Source organism: Pan paniscus, chromosome 4 (genome assembly GCF_029289425.2).
Source record: "Pan paniscus chromosome 4, NHGRI_mPanPan1-v2.0_pri, whole genome shotgun sequence".
NCBI classification, from domain to species: Eukaryota; Metazoa; Chordata; class Mammalia; order Primates; family Hominidae; genus Pan; species Pan paniscus.
In genome coordinates this window covers 11,902,626-11,921,539 of record NC_073253.2, presented here as the reverse complement: position 1 = coordinate 11,921,539, position 18,914 = coordinate 11,902,626, and the positions used below count along the sequence as shown (strand labels likewise).

Sequence of the window (18,914 nt, the reverse complement as noted above, 5' to 3'; positions counted from 1 at the left end):
ATCAAGCAATGGGGAAAGGATTCCCTATTTAATAAATGGTGTTGGGAAAACTGGGTAGCCATATGCAGAAAGCTGGAACTAGATCCCTTCCTTACACCTTATACAAAAATTAAGTCAAGATGGATTAAAGCCTTAAAGGTAAGACCTAAAACCATAAAAACCTAGAATAAAACCTAGGCAATACCATTCTGGACATAGGCATGGTCAAAGACTTCATGACTAAAACACTAAAAGCAGTGGCAACAAAAGCCAAAATAGAAAAAATGGGATCTAATTAAACTAAAGAGCCTCCACACAGCAAAATAAACTATCATCAGAGTGAACAGACAATCTACAGAATGGGAGAAAATTTTTGCAATCCATCCATCTGACAAAGGGCTAATATTCAGAATCTACAGAGAACTTAAACAAGTTTACAAGAAGTAAAGAAACAACCCCATCAAAAAGTGGGCAAGGATATGAACAGATACTTTTCAAAAGAATATTTTTATGCAGCCAACAGACATATGAAAAAATGCTCATCATCACTGGTCATTAGAGAAATGCAATCAAAACCACAATGAGATACCATTTCACGCCAGTTAGAATGGTGATCATTAAGAAGTCAGGAAACAACAGATACTGGAGAGGATGTGGAGAAATAGGAACACTTTTACACTGTTGTTGGGAGTGTAAATTAGTTCAACCATTGGGGAAGACAGTGTGGCAATTCCTCAAGGATCTAGAACTAGAAATACCATTTGACCCAGCAGTCCCATTAGTGGGTATATACCCAAAGGATTATAAATCATTCTACTATAAAGACACACACACACATATGTTTATTGCAGCACTGTTCACAATAGCGATGACTTGGAACTAACTCAAATGCCCATCAGTGATAGACTGGACAAAGAAAATGTGGCACATAGACACCATGGAATATTATGGAGCCATAAAAAGGATGATTTCATGTCCTTTGTAGGGATATGGATGAAGCTGGAAACCATCATTCTCAGTAAACTAACACAAGAACAGAAAACCAAACACTTCATGTTCTCACTCCTAAGTGGGCATTGAACAATGAGAACACATGGACACAGGGAGGGGAACATCACACACTGGGGCCTGTCAGGGGGTGGGGGCTGGGGGAAGTATAGCATTATGAGAAATACCTAATGTAGATGATGAGTTGATGGTGCAGTAAACCACCATGGCACATGTATACCTATTTAACAAACCTGTACGTTCTGCACATGTGCCCCAGAACTTAAAGTATAATTTTAAAAAAAGAAAAATAAGAAATCAGATTCTCTCAATTTGAAGTATAGAAGAATTCATTCACTTTACATTACAAAAAAGTAGTTAAAAATCTCAAATGGTTTCCTTCCCTCATACGTTACAGAAACAGGCCAAGCACAAGCTCCATCTCTAAGACTCAGTGGCATAAAGAGAACAATTCCAATGATCAGGCAGACTTAGTTCCATTTTATGATCGCATTACAGCACACTTTTACTTTTATCCAAACATATTCCTTCAACTTGATCTGTGAAAACTTTGTTTTACATTTTGTAATGTGACTATTGAAACAATCCCATAAACTCTTTAAAGCTTCTCTGAAGAGTGCAATAGTCTTTCAAGGGAAAATAATTCTTTCATTTATCTGTGTTTCATTCTTAATGTATTTATTTCATTCTGGGCTTCTAAGGTTTGGTTTCCCCTCTGGATTGATATAAGTCTGCTGACTTGGGATGTTTCTTCCTCCTGGAAGACACAGCCTTAGACCGAGGTGCATAGCTTAGACAATTCTATGAGAGTCCAACTACAGCCTCTAATTACCTCTTTCTCCAGGTGCTTTTTGGCAGTGCACAAACTTTGCAGTTATGTCACAGGCTATGAGTTTATTTCAGGTTGCAATTTGTGTACATGCCTTGATTCCACTGAATGTTAGGTTTGGGGCTTAAGTGTCATCCTTCTTGGCTGTCATTCTGTAGTACACATTCATCTTGTTTAAAAAATTTAATAATCATATGGTCACTGCATGCAAATCTAGTACATGCTTAGATCTTTGGAGAGTGTATTTCTTTGCTCATAATATATATGATTCCTGATTGATGATTATCAAGGAAAAATATGATGCATTTTGTTTTCCCCTACATATTTCTGCTGTCATATCTTAAGCATAACACTATATTTATGAAACAGGAGGATAACCCTTGTGGTCCGCTTGGAAGGACAAAGCAAATGTGTTTAAACAATGTGAGACAGGAAAGGGTTAGGGTCTTCACTGCCTCTCTCTCCTGTGATTCAACTGGCCCCTGAATACACACCTCACTTTGTTCTCAGTTTCACATCAATATTATGATAGAGAGAAGAAGAGCAAGTTGATATTTTCTATTGAATATATAAGACATTATATAAATCTGTCATTCTGGAAAACTCCCTGGGAAGTAGCCGTGCTTGAAGATGATATTCCGTATAGCATTGAATTGTAAAACCAAATTACTAATGAAACAAGAGAAAATCCTTGTGTCACTTAGTCTATTTTCTCCTCAAGTGAAATCCCTAAAGATGATAACATTGTGGTTGTGAAAATGTAGTAAGATTTATACACGGGTTCAGGCATTCTGTTTTCAGGAACTATCCTGCTATATGGCAAAGCTAGATGTTATTCAGAACCACTTATATAAACCAGTACCACAACTCTGTAATGTAAGTATCACTATCTGCATTCTTTCAGTGAAGCAGCTGGATGGAATAACTTGCTCACTATCTCATAGCTGATAAGTAGTGGAGCTGAGAGTCACAGGCAAGGTTCCCAGCTAGCCCACGGATTCACCACATATACAAGAGCTACACAATTTCTCTATTAAGCTCTGAACGGAGATGCACTATTCACCAATAGCAAATATTAACCCAGTTATCTGTAAACTCAAGCGTGAGTTTATTTATTCATAGGAAATCTGGTTGGGAAATTGAATTTCAATTCACCATCAGCATCTTTTGATGCTCACCATCAAAAGAAGGCTGGCAACTCGAGTAATGGAAACCCCGTGACACCAAATATTAACATTTCATGAATTTTCATTCCGGGGAGGCATTCCTTTCACTAGGATTCTTTCTTCAAAGCAGTGATTTCACAATACAATTAATTTGCTTTCATTTTACAATTATATACTTAATCCAACAATAAAGAGGACTTCATACTTCATTCCCTGAACAAGACCTGATGGAGCACTTCATTCTGTGGAGGATGGAAGACTAAGTTATCAATTCTAGCTTTCCCTGATAAGTATCCATGGAGGAAATAGTGAGTGAAATGAATTGGAGGTAATAATTTGGATGAAAAGGATCTCAACCCGAAGGCCATCTGAAACTTAGGAAATGAGCAAATGTTTTTTCTATGATAAATTATTTTGGTACTTTCATGAGTTTATGTTACAAACTTTAAAGTAAGTTATATATTTTATTTTATTTGAGATGTAGTTTCACTCTGTCACCAGGCTGGAGTGCAGTGGCACATCCTCAGCTCACTGCAACCTCCCACTCCCTGGTTCAAGTGATTCTCCTGCTGAGTAGTTGGGATTACAGGCACCAGCCACCACACCCAACTAATTTTTGTATTTTTAGTAGCGATGAGGTTTCACCATGTTGGCCAGGATGGTCTCGATCTCCTGACCTCGTGATCCGCTGGCCTTGGCCTCCTAAAGTGTTGGGATTACAGGAGTGAGCCACTACACCCAGCTTGTATTTTAATTTTTAAGTCGTCTTAATACAGTCAGCCCTGAAAACTCTTAATGTTTGTCAAGGTATGACACAGAAGTGAACTTTTAAAAAATGTTCTATTGATAACAATATAGTATGTACATAATTATTTGGTAGATATGATATTTTGAATAAAGGTATCAAGGTTAGCAACCAATTTATATTATTATGGAATAACATTTTCGTTAGCAGCTTTATCTGAGACATTCAGGTCTGAATGAATTTCTAGACTAAACCTTTTATGTTAAGTTCCCTGTAGCTTTGAAATACGTTGGCAACTAATGGAATTTGAAGAAGGAATAGCATCTAGTTTTGAGATGGTTTCTACCTTCTTGGCTTGCTAAGAAATGCTAATTTGGAGTGTTGCCAATCAGATCCCTTTTAGTATCATTAAATTTAATTTCACAAACTAATATAATTTAGAAGCATAATAAGTTACTTAATGCTATTAGCTATGAATACAATGATAAAGGATATCTTTAAATATTATAATACATATCAAACACCTTATTGTACTTATTTTCTTATTCTTCCTAGGTCAAATTATGACTCTATTCTGGATTATTTTAATTATAATAATCTTTGATTTATACAGTGTTTGTGTTGGGAAAGCATTTTAAGGTTTTTACAAGTTTAAAGTTTGGCTTTATTAGTCTCTTGTTTCTAAATACTGCTTTGGAATAGAGTATTTGGGGATGGTAATTAAGAAAAGAATTTATCGTGTTAATCGAAACCACATGCATTTTATACACACATATGTAGTTTAATTCATGCTGTTAGGAAGACATCATATTTTAATGGTTTTCCTCATTGTTTTCCAGGAATAGATATCTTTTTCTTCCAGGAATATCTCTGTTCTACTCATTAAGCACCTTAATAGTTACATAACTCTATTTTCCACTGTACTTATTGACAGGCTGTATATATTAAAATGTTGATTGCAGATAGGAATGGAAAACTCAATTTCATGATTGAATATCTTCTCTTTAATGGGGAAATTTGATTGTCTTTTTAATATAGATCAATCTAATGACAAGTGGAGAACATTAGGGTGATCTAATTTTTATCAGTCTTATATTTCAAATCAATTATGCAGACACATTTTTTATGATGTCACGACCACTTTACAGAAAGTACAAATGTATGGCAGGCCATCTGCAGTGACTTTGTGGGTGCTGTGTTGGAGTCTTGCATTTCCTTAGACCCCGACTAGAGGCATTTCTTAAAACAAAAATCTTAAAAATAGCTAGGAATCATTTGGTGCCTTCCTCACTTCTCATTCTCACAACACATGGCTTAATACCATCCTGGTCTTGACATAATGCTCTGATGTGCTCCTTCTCAAGTGAGTACAGACTAGAAATATTTTATCCACTTTATTTGTTTACTGGCAGCTTTCATGTAGACCAGAAATCTCCAGCCTTTTCGACACCATGGCCCAGTTTTGCGGAAGACAGTTTTTCCATGGACGGGGTTTTGGGATGGGGAGGCAGGGGGATGTTTTGGGGATGAAACTGCCCAAACTGTCCCATCTCATAGAGGGTGCACAACCTAGATCTCTTGCATGCGCAGTTCACAGTACAGTTTATGCATCCATCTGTGATGGCTAATACTGAGTGTCAACTTGGTTGGATCGAAGGATGTAAGGTATTGATCCTGAGTGAGTCTGTGAGGGTGTTGCCGAAGGAGATTAACATTTGAGTCAGTGGGCTGGGAAAGGCAGACCCACCCTTAATCTGGGTGGACACCATTTTATCAGCTGCCAACATGGCTAGACTATAAAGCAGGCAGAAAATCGTGAAAAGCCTAGACTGGCTTAGCCTCCCAGCTTACATCTTTCTCCAGTGCTGGATACTTCCTGCCCTCAAACATTGGACTCCAAGTTCTTCAGCTTTGGGACTCAGACCGGCTTCCTTGCTCCTCAGCTTGCAGACGGCCTATTGTGGGATCTTGTGATCGTGATTGTGTGAGTTAATACTACTTAATAAACCCTCTCTCTCTATATATATACACATATATATGTGTATATATATACATATATATGTGTATATATATACATATATATGTGTATATATATACACACACACACACAAATATGTGTATATATATGTATATATGAACTATGTATCCATGTTTCAGAAATATGTATATATGTGTGTGTGTATATATATGCGTGTGTGTATATATGTGTGTGTGTTTGTGTATCTGTGTGTGTGTGTATATATATGTATGTATCCTATTAGTTCTGTCCCTCTAGAGAACCCTAATACAGAATCTAGTGCCGCTGCTGATCTGACAGGAGGCAGAGTTTGAACGGTAATGCTCATTTGCCTGCCACTCACCTCCTCTGTGCCACTCAGTTCCTAACAGGCTACCAGCCGGTACCAGTCCATGACATATATAAAACCAAGAAAGACATAAAAAGAAAAATTTATTCAGCTTATCGGAAAAAAATTTAAAAAGCAAATAATCCTTAGGGAACAGAAATAGGCATGTATGATGATTGCTTATTTCTTTTTCTAGCTAAACCCAAATAAAGCAGTTGTTACAAAAGTTACTGGGAAATTGATGATTTTTTTTTAAAGATCTGTATTAATGATAGTAAGGAGTTAGATGTAAGCATGAACCTGTAGGTTTGGGAAGAGTGCTAGACAAAGGCACAAAAGCCATTTCGTCACATAGGTCCTATGATGTTATTTGGAAGACATCTTAGATCGCTTATTCTAGAGATGAGAAACAAGTTCAGAAAGTTAAGTAGATGTTGCAAAAGTTTGCAATAAAAAAGTAGCAGAACTGAAATAGTAATACTTTCTTAATAAGTAGCTTATGGGACCTTCTAGTAACTTAGTTTCCTGATTTGTTAAATGAGGCACCATGTCTTGTGGAATCCATAGCCTACATATCTCTTGAAATGACACCTTTTTCAAGTCTGTGACTTTCCTTAATCTGATCTTTTAAGAAGTTTATATTTCTCAACATTTATTTTCCTGAAACCTAATTAGATTATCTCAAAATTAATTTAATAAAGTTTTAAAATTATGTAAACAAGAGAGCTTTATAACAGTACATATCTAAAGTGGGTGATAAGTTGTATCTATGTTAGGCCATTCGGAAAGCCACTCACTGTGGCTACCAAAAATGGAAAGAGGCCTATTTTCATTAAAAGCAAGTATTATCATTGTTTTTTGATAAATATTACTCAAATAATTCTCTGATCTAGCAACTGAGTAGCCATGTTTCAGAAATCAAGCCACATTTTCAACTCTCACATTCTTCTTTAAAAGTTTCCATTTGTTATTTTTCTCAAGATTTTTAAATTAAATGTTACTTTTAATTATATTGATCCTACATAGATTTGTGTACTTTAACTTTATTTTACTTTATCATCTGGATAATTTATGCCATTAGAACTAAGACATTTTTAAGGTTATTATATCAACTTGCAACACATGCCCACATGCACACACATGCAAACTAGACTAATATTTTAAATACGTGACTTTTTTAAGGGTACCACTATCAATAATTGAAACATGTTCAATGTCACCATTTTCTCTTTCTCAACTTGTTTTTCCTCCCAAATTCTATTTTATACCAATGACCCATTTGTTTCCTTCTGTAACTCACTCATTGCCTACATGTATATGACAACCTCAGATTTTTGGGAAACTGAGCCTACTCCAGAGGCTGAAGACCCGTATTTTTAGGCATCTACTGGTCATTTCCATCTGGGCATCTCCTCTTTCAACATTTGGCATCTTACCAGCCTCAAAGTCAAAATGATATCATTAATGTAATTGTTCCCAGAGTCAGATATCCCTTCTGTCCAGTGATTGTTCTCTTTCTCCTTAAATCAGGCAAGCTCAACACTTTTGATAGTACTTTAACTTATACTTTTCTCGTACCATACTCATCAAATAGCAGACCTTCATGAAGTAGCTTATTCCTATTCTTTCATTAAATTTCTCCTTCCCCCATCCTTTTTCATGGCCTTGTGACCTCAGGTAGCAGCTTCTTGACTGGTCTGCCTATGGAGATCTCATTCTATTACTATTGCCTGATAAATTCAGCCAGATTAAACTTCTTCAAGCACAAACTGCTGAGCTCATCCTACCAGCTCAAATTTCTTTAAAGTTTCTCCATTGCTAATCTAATAAAGACTCTTTATTGACAGCTAAAGAAGTTCAAAATCTGATTTCATCCTGTCTTCTCACTACTTCAGGATAAGTATCCAATATTCTAGCCTGTTAAGTGTTTACAATTCTCCTCAAAGTGGTATATACTATTACTACTACAGTAAGAACCCTTCTTAACATGTGTTTGCCTGGAATTCTGCTTCTGGTCATAAAGACGTTACTGGTAGCTGATGTACACTCATGACATAAACAGTTATAAAACTAGACAAATATATGAAGCAACTGTTTTCAGGCTTTGGACCACTGAAGAGAGTCCTTGAAGAGACAAGGAGAAAAAGAGCATTAAAACACGAGGCCCTAATGCAGGAAACAGTGGCCCTGATCATAGTTGCATTTGGCCTTAACGTGTCATATGCTGGATGGTATGGAGCGGCCACTGCACCTGTGTAGGGAGAGTCTATTGAGCAGGCATCAGGAGTCCTTGTTCCATGTTTCCTTGTTCTAGTTCTGGATATAGAGCCATGGATCAGCTCTATGTCCTTCCATCAATGTGCATGCTAACACTTGAAAGCTATAATGCACCAGACAAGAGAATGATGCCTTCAAGTCTACAGTCCACACATGAACTTATTCTTCTATAGGAGTTAAGGATTCATTTTAATTGCATATACTATATTAAGAATACAGTCTTACTGGTATACGCCCTTGGTATTTGAGGAGGATTGGTTCCAGGACCTGCAGATACCAAAATTCACAGATGCCCAAGTTTCTTATGTAAAATGATGTGGTATTTGCATATAACCTATGCACATTCTCCTATATACGTCAGATCATCTCTATATTACTTATAATACCTAATACAATGTAAATGCTATGAAAATAGTTGTTATAATGTATTGTTTACTTGTATTATTTGTATTGTTTTATTTTTAAAAATTTTTTCCAAATAATTTTGATCTGCCGTTGGTTGAATCTGTGGATGAGGAACCGTGAATACAAAGGGTGAACCACATTTGCAAGTAAATAATCTACCATTAAAGCACAATCGACTGAAATGAATTTTTAAAAGTTTTTATTAAACTATCAAATGATTGCTAAGTGTGATCTGGTTATAAGCTCTGTTTTATGATAATATTTAATTCATAATTGATCTCTAAATTCTTTTCAGTAGTCCTTTGTAAACTAAATAAAAACATGATTTGTGTTATTAGATAAAACTATGATTGAAAATTTCAAGGTCTGTACATCTTTTTGAAACTCATTTTAGCAGCCAGTAATGCTGATTGTCAGGAAATGTTTTCATATAGCGCAGTGTAAATTTTTAATTCACTAATTTGTCACTTCCTCCCCTCAGCAATCAGCTGTCGTTTATGGAAAGCTTACAAGCTGAGTGCATGAAGCCAGGGGGCTTAAGTGACTTCAAGACATTGACTGTAATGTTTTTATGGCCTTGACAAAGATGAGGGATGTCAGTTTTTTTCAGTTTAGTGAGTTTCCACGGAATACAACAATACAGACAGCACAGGAAGCCAGGAAATAAGAGCTTTCCCATAATGGATTCTGTTTATTCCTTGGTTGTCAGTAATTTGACTTGACTGCATCTGATCTGCTGGAGAACAACAGATAGATTCAGAATGCACCACTGCCACCGAGCTATTCACAATATCTCTGACATGTATTAGGGAAATTAATACAGATTTATTTCTTCATCTTGCTCTTGCTTCTCACCTGCTAGCAATTATATTTTTCCTCACCTGTGGAAGGTTACTTGGACTAGGTTTATGTAATGAAGACAATGGATCATGAGTCAACAGGAACACACACAGATGCATACAAGATATTTTCAAGAATTTTTTTTTTATTCTTACTTGGTTAAAAAGATGTAATAATGTAAGTTTCACAATCTTCATAAAACTTGAAGAGGAAGCTTACTATAATTTGAATATAGGTTTTCAGGAAATACTTGTGTAATAGATTAAAATATGAATATAGCAATTAATTTTTGAAAAATAAAAATTTGCTTTAGTAATAAAAATAAAGTGTTCTTCTGGATGATGATTTGGAGAAAATGATTTTCAACCACTTTAAATAGAATTATAACCATCTATATAACAAAAGTCATAAAGTTAAGCAGCTTAGGTTTTTTTATCATTCAAAATATGAAGCATTGTTTACATTTTTTCTTTTTCTCCTTTTTATAATTTCAACTTTTAATTTCGGGGGTACATGTACAACTTTGTTACATGCATATATTGTGTGATACTGAGACTTGGGGTTAAGTTTAAAGGTATTTGAGTTTTATGCACAATAGGTTTATCAAAATGATTTTTAAAAATTATTTTGATTGATGTGCCCATTGAAGTTATTCAAAATGTACTTCTTAAATAACATACTAATCTGAAAAATTGCAATTTGTATTGTCAGTCTTTAGTGTGATTGTCACTAATTGTTTGACTAATGGTCAGAATTAACTAGCACTATTTAAATCTTTGCCAACTCATAAAACCTGAGACACTTTGAATTTAATACATACAGTTATTTTATGTACTAAGAGAGAAAGGAAGAAAAGAATGAAGGGAGGAAGAAATGAAGGAAGGAAGGAGAGAGAAACAGGAGAGAGAAAGAAGAAGGAAGGAAGCAGAGAGAGAGAGATAGCTAAATAGAAATACGTTAGCATGAAAAGTAGGACACAATGCTTTTTTGTTACTTCACGTGTTTATTTTATACCTTTTGGAAAAGCTGGTTTAGACTTATCTAGATATAAATTTTTATCATGTATGATTATATTATTGTTGCACATTCTTTAAAAAATGAAAATATGAGTTCAATAAGGTGACTGAGAATTCCCAAAAAATATTCCACTGTCTTTCTCTTCTGAATCACTTTTGATGCTGAGCCATCAGCATCTTCATTTTCCCCACACTGCCACCCTCTGTGACATGAAAAGTGGTGAGGCTGCAGGACATTTTTAAGAAGTGTTTCACGATTGCCTTCTGTGCTTGACTTACAAGCTGTTGAGACACATTCTTCAAGTTTTATTTTCTTGGTCTCATCAGAATATGTCACTGGAATGTTTTCAGACAACAGCCCCAACTGATATTCCTAACTCAAAGCCCTTAGAGCGTTTGTTGAATGATACGCAGAGGGCCAAGTTCTCACCTGTGCTAGGTTTGAGAATTCTGCCATGGCCACCATCTGGCCGAAAGTGATTGTAAGAAGACACTGCCTGTCTTCTTTATTCTGATTTCAGAACCATTAAAATTGAAGAAATGTGCATCTCAGAATTTTTGGGATGGACTGTTTTATCATTGACTTCCTTTCCTCACTGTTACGGAGCTGGCATAGTTATAAAGCTGGTAGTTGTGCATCTTTTGTGGTTCTGCATTAACACTCACCTGCGATAAGAGAGAGGGTGAAGACTTTCCTGTCAATGAGTTTCCACTGTTCGTGGATCAGTAGGAGCATGAGTTATCTTTTGAAATTGGTGGGTGGTGGGGTCATTGGTGGTAACAGTGCAATGTGTGTTTGGAATAACTCGTGCCGTGACTGACAGAGAGAATCTGGAAAACAAAGAACCTTCACCTAATACACTGAGGGCAAAAATGAGGTTGCATAGTGACTCTGGTTCACATTAGTATATTTTTTTTTTTTCTGGGAGTGTTCGGCAGGGGTATAGAAGCAGGGATGGTATAGGGTTGGGCTGAACAAAGGTAGAGGTTTTGTAAAGTCAGCTTAGACTGCTCTTTTTTTCTAGAGTGTTTAACAAGACCATTGCAAAGGGTAACATTTCACACAGAATTAAAGAGGAGAGACATAAAAGCACTTATTGATTGTATTTCTAGGTAACGTATATATGAATTAAAACTGAAAAAGCATGCATAAAAATTTTAAAAATCCAGATTCATCTTGCTTGAAACGTAGGTCTTCTTTGACTGTAATTTATAGTCTCATGCCAATTTATGGTTCTCTTTTTATGTAACCATGTCTGAATTCTAAAATCCTGAAACAGATTTGGAATGGAAATATTCAGAGCTACTTTAAAACTAAAATATTTTTTTTTTTTACTGAATCAAAGAATAATCTGCTGCAGGTGCAACTTTTATGACACTGTTATGGAAATAAGTCAAAGATCGCTGACTCAGTACGTCCCGTATTAGAAACCAAATGAGTGTGTGTCATCATTGAAAGAAAAAAAAATAGCAACTTGGGAAACCTGGAGCCACATTAGCAGCCATTTCAATTACTGAAACCACAGTGTGTGTGATGTTTACTTCCTGGGTAACCATACATGAAATGTATGAAAGCTTCTTAGGGTTGCTTCTAGTACATTTGGATTGATCTTATTTGATTCCTACGCTCTGAATGAAAATAATCAATCAATATAAGCAAAGCTTTTTGCCATTTGTATTGTGATTTATTTCAGCTAAAAACACATGACCTTGAGCTGAACAATGTATGGACTTCTTCCTTAAAAATTATCTATTAATATAATTTATTCTGGAGTGATCTTAAGTAAACTTGGAAGGATTGATCATGACAAGAATAAGAATAATAAGTTTCTTTTCAATCCTGTTCTTTTACTTTACGAATGCCAATTGTGAGATATCCATGTTGTGGAGAGCAGAGTCCTACTGATTGATGTAATGCTGTCTTGATGAAATATATGGCTGTGTTTTGCAGAATGGGTGTGGTGGTTGCACCTTAAATAATGAAAGATCTAGGAAATAATAGTAACTGACTTAATATAAGAACCTTAATCCCCAATGTTTCCTTAACAGGTTAAATATTATCTGCCTAAAAAAAAATAGTTAAGTCTCTCTTACATGTGAAAAACTAGAGGCATTCCCACTAAGGTTCAGTATGGACAACTGTATTTAGTGCTAAATCTATTTAAAATTGTTCAGTAAGTGCTAATCAAAACATTCTTTAAAACAATATAAAATGATAAATTTTGAATGTTGAAAAACTAAATGATTTATTTAACTCAGTATAACTGACTGATAAACGATTAGAATTAATAATCTTCCAACAGGGCAGCAAGATAATATACATAAACCAGTGCTCCCCACCGTTGACAATTTTTTATCTGTCTCACCATGAAACATCTTTTCATGATTAAAAACTCCCAACCAATTAGGTAGAGAAATGTACCTAATCATAATAAAGGCCATATATGACAAGGCTGCAACTAACATCATCCTCGACAGTGGATGGAACTAAGCTAAAAGCTTTTCCTCTAAAATCAGACACAAGACAAGGATGCCCATTCTTACCACTTCTATTCAGCATAGAGGGCTAGAAGTCCTAGCCAGAGCAATTAGGCAACAGAAGGAAACAAAAGACATCCATATTGGAAAGGAAGAAGTGAAATTTGTAGATGACATGGTCCTGTATGTAAAAAAAAAAAACAAACCCTAAAGACGCCACCAAAAAACGCCACCAAAAGAACAGTTAGAACTAATGCATTCAGTGAAGTTGTAGGCTACAAAATCAGCATACAAAAATCACTCATGTTTCTATACACTAATATTGAATTAACAGTGAGTTTCTTTAATGAAAATCTTTTAAAAATCTCATTTACAATAACATCAAAAAGAATAAAAATGCTTATGAATAAATTTAAAGAGGAGAAAGATCTATACTCTGAGAAGTATAAAACATTGATGAAAGACATTGAAGATGACACAAGTTGAGAGATAACCCATGCTCATGGATTGGAAGAATTAGTATTGTTAAAATGTCCACACTACCCAAAGTGATCTACAGGTTCAGTGAATGTAATCTGCACCAAAATCCCAATGACATTCTTTACAGAAATAGAAAAATAATTCTAAAATTTTATGGTACCATGAAGAGCAAAGCAATCTTGAGCAAAAGAACAAAGCAGGAGGCATCATACTACCTGATTTTTAAGTGTACTGAAAAGCTATGATAATAATTAAAATAATATGGGACTGGCATAAAAACAGACACAAAGACTAATGGAACAGAATAGAGATCCCAGAAATAAACTCACCTACATACAGTCAACTAGTCTTTGACAAAGGCATCAAGACCAAACAAAGGGAAAAGGACAGTCTTCAATAAATGGTGTTGGGAAAATTGGATATCCGCATGCAAAATAATGAAATTGAACCCTTAATCTTAAACCATACATAAAAATCAACTTAAAATGGAATAAGAATTAAATGTGAGCCCTGAAAATGTAACAATTCTAGAAGAACACATAGCAAAAAAGCTCCTTAACATTGATCTTGGCAGTGATTTCGTGACTATGACTCCCAAATCACAGGCAACCAAAGGAGAAAAAAAAAATACCAAACAAGCCTACATCAAACTAAAAAGTTTTGACACAGCATAAGAAACAACAAAATGGAAAGGCAACCTATGGAATGAGAGAAAATAATTGCACACCATGTATCTGCTAGAAGGCTAATATCCAAAATATATAACAGAGCTCATATAATTCAATATTTACAAAAAACACACATAACCCAATTTAAAAATGGCCAAAGTAACTGAATAGATATTTTTCTAAGGAAGACATACAAATGACCAACAGGTATATAAAAAGGGCTAAATAACACTAATCATCAGGGAACTGCAAATCAAAACCATGATGAGATACCACCTCACATCTGTTAGTATTGCTGTTATAAAAAAGCCAAATGATATCAGGTGTTACTGAGGTGAGGAGAAAAGAGAACCCTCATCGTGAGACTGAAAATTGGTAGAGACATTAGGGCATGGCATTTTCTCAAAAAATGAAAAACAGAACTACCACACAGCAATCGCACTATAATGGGTATATGTGGGACTATTAAAAAGGAATTAAAATCAGTATGCCAAAGAGATATCTGCATTCCCATATTCCTTGTGGGATTGTTAATAATAGTCAAGATATGGAAACAACCTAAATGTCTGTCAGTGGACGAATGGATAAAGAAATTGTAGGTTACAAACACACACACACACACACACACACACACACACACACACACACGAATTTTGTTCAGCCTTAAAAAAGAAGGAAATCCTGCCATCTGCAGAAACATAGATGGAGGACATTATGCCAAGTAAAATAAGCTAGACACAGAAAGAAAAATGCTGCATGATCTCTTTTATATGTGTAATTTAAAGAAATTGGACCCTTAGAAAAAGAGTAGAAAGATGGTTGCTATGGGTTTGGGTGTGGGGGCAATGGGAAGATATAGGTCAAAGAGTAAAAACTGTCATTTATAAGATTATCAAATTCTTGAGATTAAATGTACAGCATGGTAGCCATAGTTAATAACGTATATTTGAAACTTGCTGAAAGAGTAGGTCATAAGTCTTCCCATCACACACACAACATCATACATGAAGTAATGGATATGTTAATTAGCTTAATTGTGATGATTACTTCACAATGTCTATGTGTATCAGAACAATCAAAAACCCAGTAACACAAATTTCTGCTCTACATCTTGAAAATAAAATTTTAAAAGGAAAATAAAGAAACAATGCTTTCCTATAGACTAGCAATAACAATGTAGTGAGAAAAGGTGCCATTCACAAATGTCAATACAATATAAATAGCTGGAAATTTATAAATTATTTGAGAGTCAGTCTGAAAGCTCACTGACTGTATTAGTCCATTCTTGCATTGCTCTAAAGAACCACCTGAGACTGAGTTATTTATATAACAAAAAGAGGTTTAATTGATTCACACTTCCGCAGGCTGTACAAGAAGCATGGGTGAGGAGGCCTCATGAAACTTATAATTATGACAGAAGGCAAAAGGGAAGCAGGTGTGTCTTACGTGGCCATAGGAGGAGGAAGAAAGCAAACGGGGAGGTGCTACACGCTTTTAAACAACCAGATCTCGTGATAACTCACTCACTATCACAAAAATAGCATGGGGGAAGTCCATCTCCAAGATCCAGTTACCCCCAACCAAGCCCCACCTCCAACATTGAGGATTACAATTTGACATAAGATTTGTGCAGGGACATAAATCCAAGCTGTATCATTCTGCCCCTGGCCCCTCCCAAATCTCATGTCCTTCTCACATTGCAAAATACAATCATCCCTTCTCAACAGTCCCCCAAGTCTGAACTCATTTCAGCATTAACTCAGAAGTTCATAGTCCAAAGTCTCATCTGAGACTAGTCAAGACTCTTCTACCTTTGAGCCTGTAAAATAAAAAAAATAAATAAAATAAAAAAACAAGTTATTGACTTCCAAGATACAATGGGGGAACAGACATTGGGTAAAGACCCCTATTCCAAAAGGGAGAAATCAGCCAAAACAAAGAGGCTACGGGCCTCATGCAAGTCTGAAACCCAGCAGGGCAGTCATTTAATCTTAAACCTCCAAAATAATCTGCTTTGACTCCATTGCTCACATCCAGGCCATGGTGGTACAAGGGCTGGGCTCCTAATGCCTTGGGCATCTCCACCCCTGTGGCTTTGCAGGTTACAGCTTCTGTGGCTGCTTTCATGGGCCACATGCCTATGGCTTTTCAAGGCATACAGTGCAAGCTGTCAGTGGGTCTACCATTCTGGTTCTGAAAGGTGGTAGCCCTTATCTCACAGCTCCAGTAAGCAGTGCCCCAGTGGGGACTCTGTCTGGGGGATCCAACCTCACATTTCCCCTCCACACTCCCCTAGTAGAGGTTCTCTATGATGGCTGTGCACCTGCAGCAGACTTTTGCCTGCATATCCAGGCATTTCCATACATCTTCTGAAATCTATACAGAGGCTCCAAAGCCTCAATTCTTGTCCTCTGTGCACCTGCAGGCTTCATACCATGTGGAAACTGCCATGGCTTCTGTTTTGCAACCTCTGGAGCAGCAGCCTGAGGTGTATCTGGGACCCTTTTAGCCATGGCTAGAGCTGGAGTGGCTGGGACACAGGGAGCAGTGTCCTGAGGTCGCACAGAGTAGTGGGGCCCTGGACCTGCCTTAAAACCATTATTCCTGCCTATTCCTCCAGGCCTGTAATGGGATGGGCTACTGCAAAGTTCTGTGAAATGCCTTCAAGGTATTTTCCCCATTGTTTTGGCTATTAACATTGGGCTTCTCTTTACTTATGCAAATTTCTGCAGCTGGCTTGAATTTCTCCCCAGAAAATGGGTTTTTCTTTTCTACCACCACATGGTTAGGCTGCAAGTTTTCTGAAATTTTTTACTCTGCTCTCCTTTTAAATATAAGTTCCAGTTTCAGATCATCTATTTGCTCATGCATATAACCGTATGCTGATAGAAGCAGCCAGGCCACAACTTGGACACTTTGCTGCTTAGGAATTTCTTCCACCAGATACCTTAAATCATTACTCCCAAGTTCAAAGTTCTGCAGCTCTTTAGGGCAGAAACACAGTGCCACCAATCTCTTTGCTAAAGCATAGCAAGAGTGACTTTCACTTCAGTTCTCAATAAGTTCCTCATCTTCATCTGAGACCACCTCAGCCTGAACTTCATTGTCCATATCACTATCATCATTTTGGTCACAACAATATAACAAATCTCTAGAAAGTTCCACACTTTACCACATCTTCCTGTCTCCTTCTGACCCCTTCAAACTAGTCCAACCTCTGCCCATTATCCAGTTCCAAAGTCACTTCCACATTTTCAAGTTTCTTTATAGCAATGCCCCACTTCTCAGTACCAATTTTCTGTATTAGTCCATTCTTGCATTGCTATAAAGGACTACTGAGATTGTGTAATGTATAAAGAAAAGAAGTTTAAAGGACTCACAGTTCTGCAGGCTGTACAGGAAGCATGGCTGCAGAGACCTCAGGAAACTCACTATCATGGCTGAAGGTGAAGGTGAAGCAGGCATGTCTTCTGTGGCTGGAGCAGTAGGAAGAGAGAGTGAAGGAGGAGGGGTTGCACACTTTTAAACAACCAGATCTCATGGGATTTTACTCACTATCATGAAAACTGCAAGGGGGAAATCACCCCCACGATCCAATCATGTTCCGCCAGGCCCCTCCTCCAACATTGGGGATTACAATTCAACAAGAGATTTGGGTGGGGACACAAATTCAAATCATATCACTGACTAAAGTCATGGGTTCTGGAACCAAGAGTGTGTAACAGAAATACTAGTTTTGTCACTCACTGGCTAGGTGATATTAAGTCATTCAGTCATTTAATTTAAAGGGACCTCTCTGTGTCTTGGTTTTCTGTGAAATGATTATAATAATTATAAAAATAATAATAATGCCAAAGTCATATGGTCATCATGAGACTTAGAAGAATTAATTGTTGTAAAGCATTCTAATAGTGCCTACAATATAGTAAAAACTGTAAACCTTAGTTATATTAATAATATAAAACCTTAATGAAGAGCATAAATGATTGGATAAAACAGTAACCGCAATATTGAACGAGAAGACAGTATTCAACAGTGTCAGTTCCCCCCAAATTTGTCTGTGTTTAACCCAAATCCTATCCCAATCTCATCAAGAGTTTGTTTCTTTATGGCCAGGTGCGGTGGCTCACACCTGCAATCTCTGCACTTTGGGAGGCTGAGGCAGGTGGATCATGAGGTCAGTTATTTGAGACCAGCCTGGCCAACATGGTGAAACCCCATCTCTACTAAAAATGCAAAATTAGCTGAGTGTGGTGGTGCACACCTGTAATCCCAGCTACTCTGGAGGCTGAGGCAGGAGAATCACTTTTAACTTGGGAGGCAGAGGTTGCAGTGATCCAAGATAACACCACTGCACTCCAGCCTGGGTGACAGAGCGAGACTCTGTCTTAAAAAAAAAAAAAAAAAAAAAAAAAAAAAAAAAAAAAAAGTTTGTTTCTTTAATGAAAGTGGTATGTTACAGTTATGTAGGGTACAAATTTTGGACTTAGACAACCTGGGTTACTTAATGTTTGCAACCTTTATTCTCCTAATTCATAAAGCAAATGTAATAATAAAGCATATCTCATATGAGTAAATTTGATTACCTATGTAAATAAAGCTGTTAATACAATGCTTTGACCCATAAAAATAAATACAGAAGTGGTAGTTGACTTTTTAAATTAATATTTGGAGGACA

The 18,914-nt window shown here is 36.4% G+C and overlaps 1 protein-coding gene across 3 annotated transcripts in view; it reads left to right on the top strand.

Moving 5' to 3' along the window:
* CTNND2 (catenin delta 2) overlaps positions 1–18,914 on the top strand; it is a 938,532-nt gene that overhangs the window by 235,243 nt on the left and 684,375 nt on the right. The window lies entirely within an intron of this gene.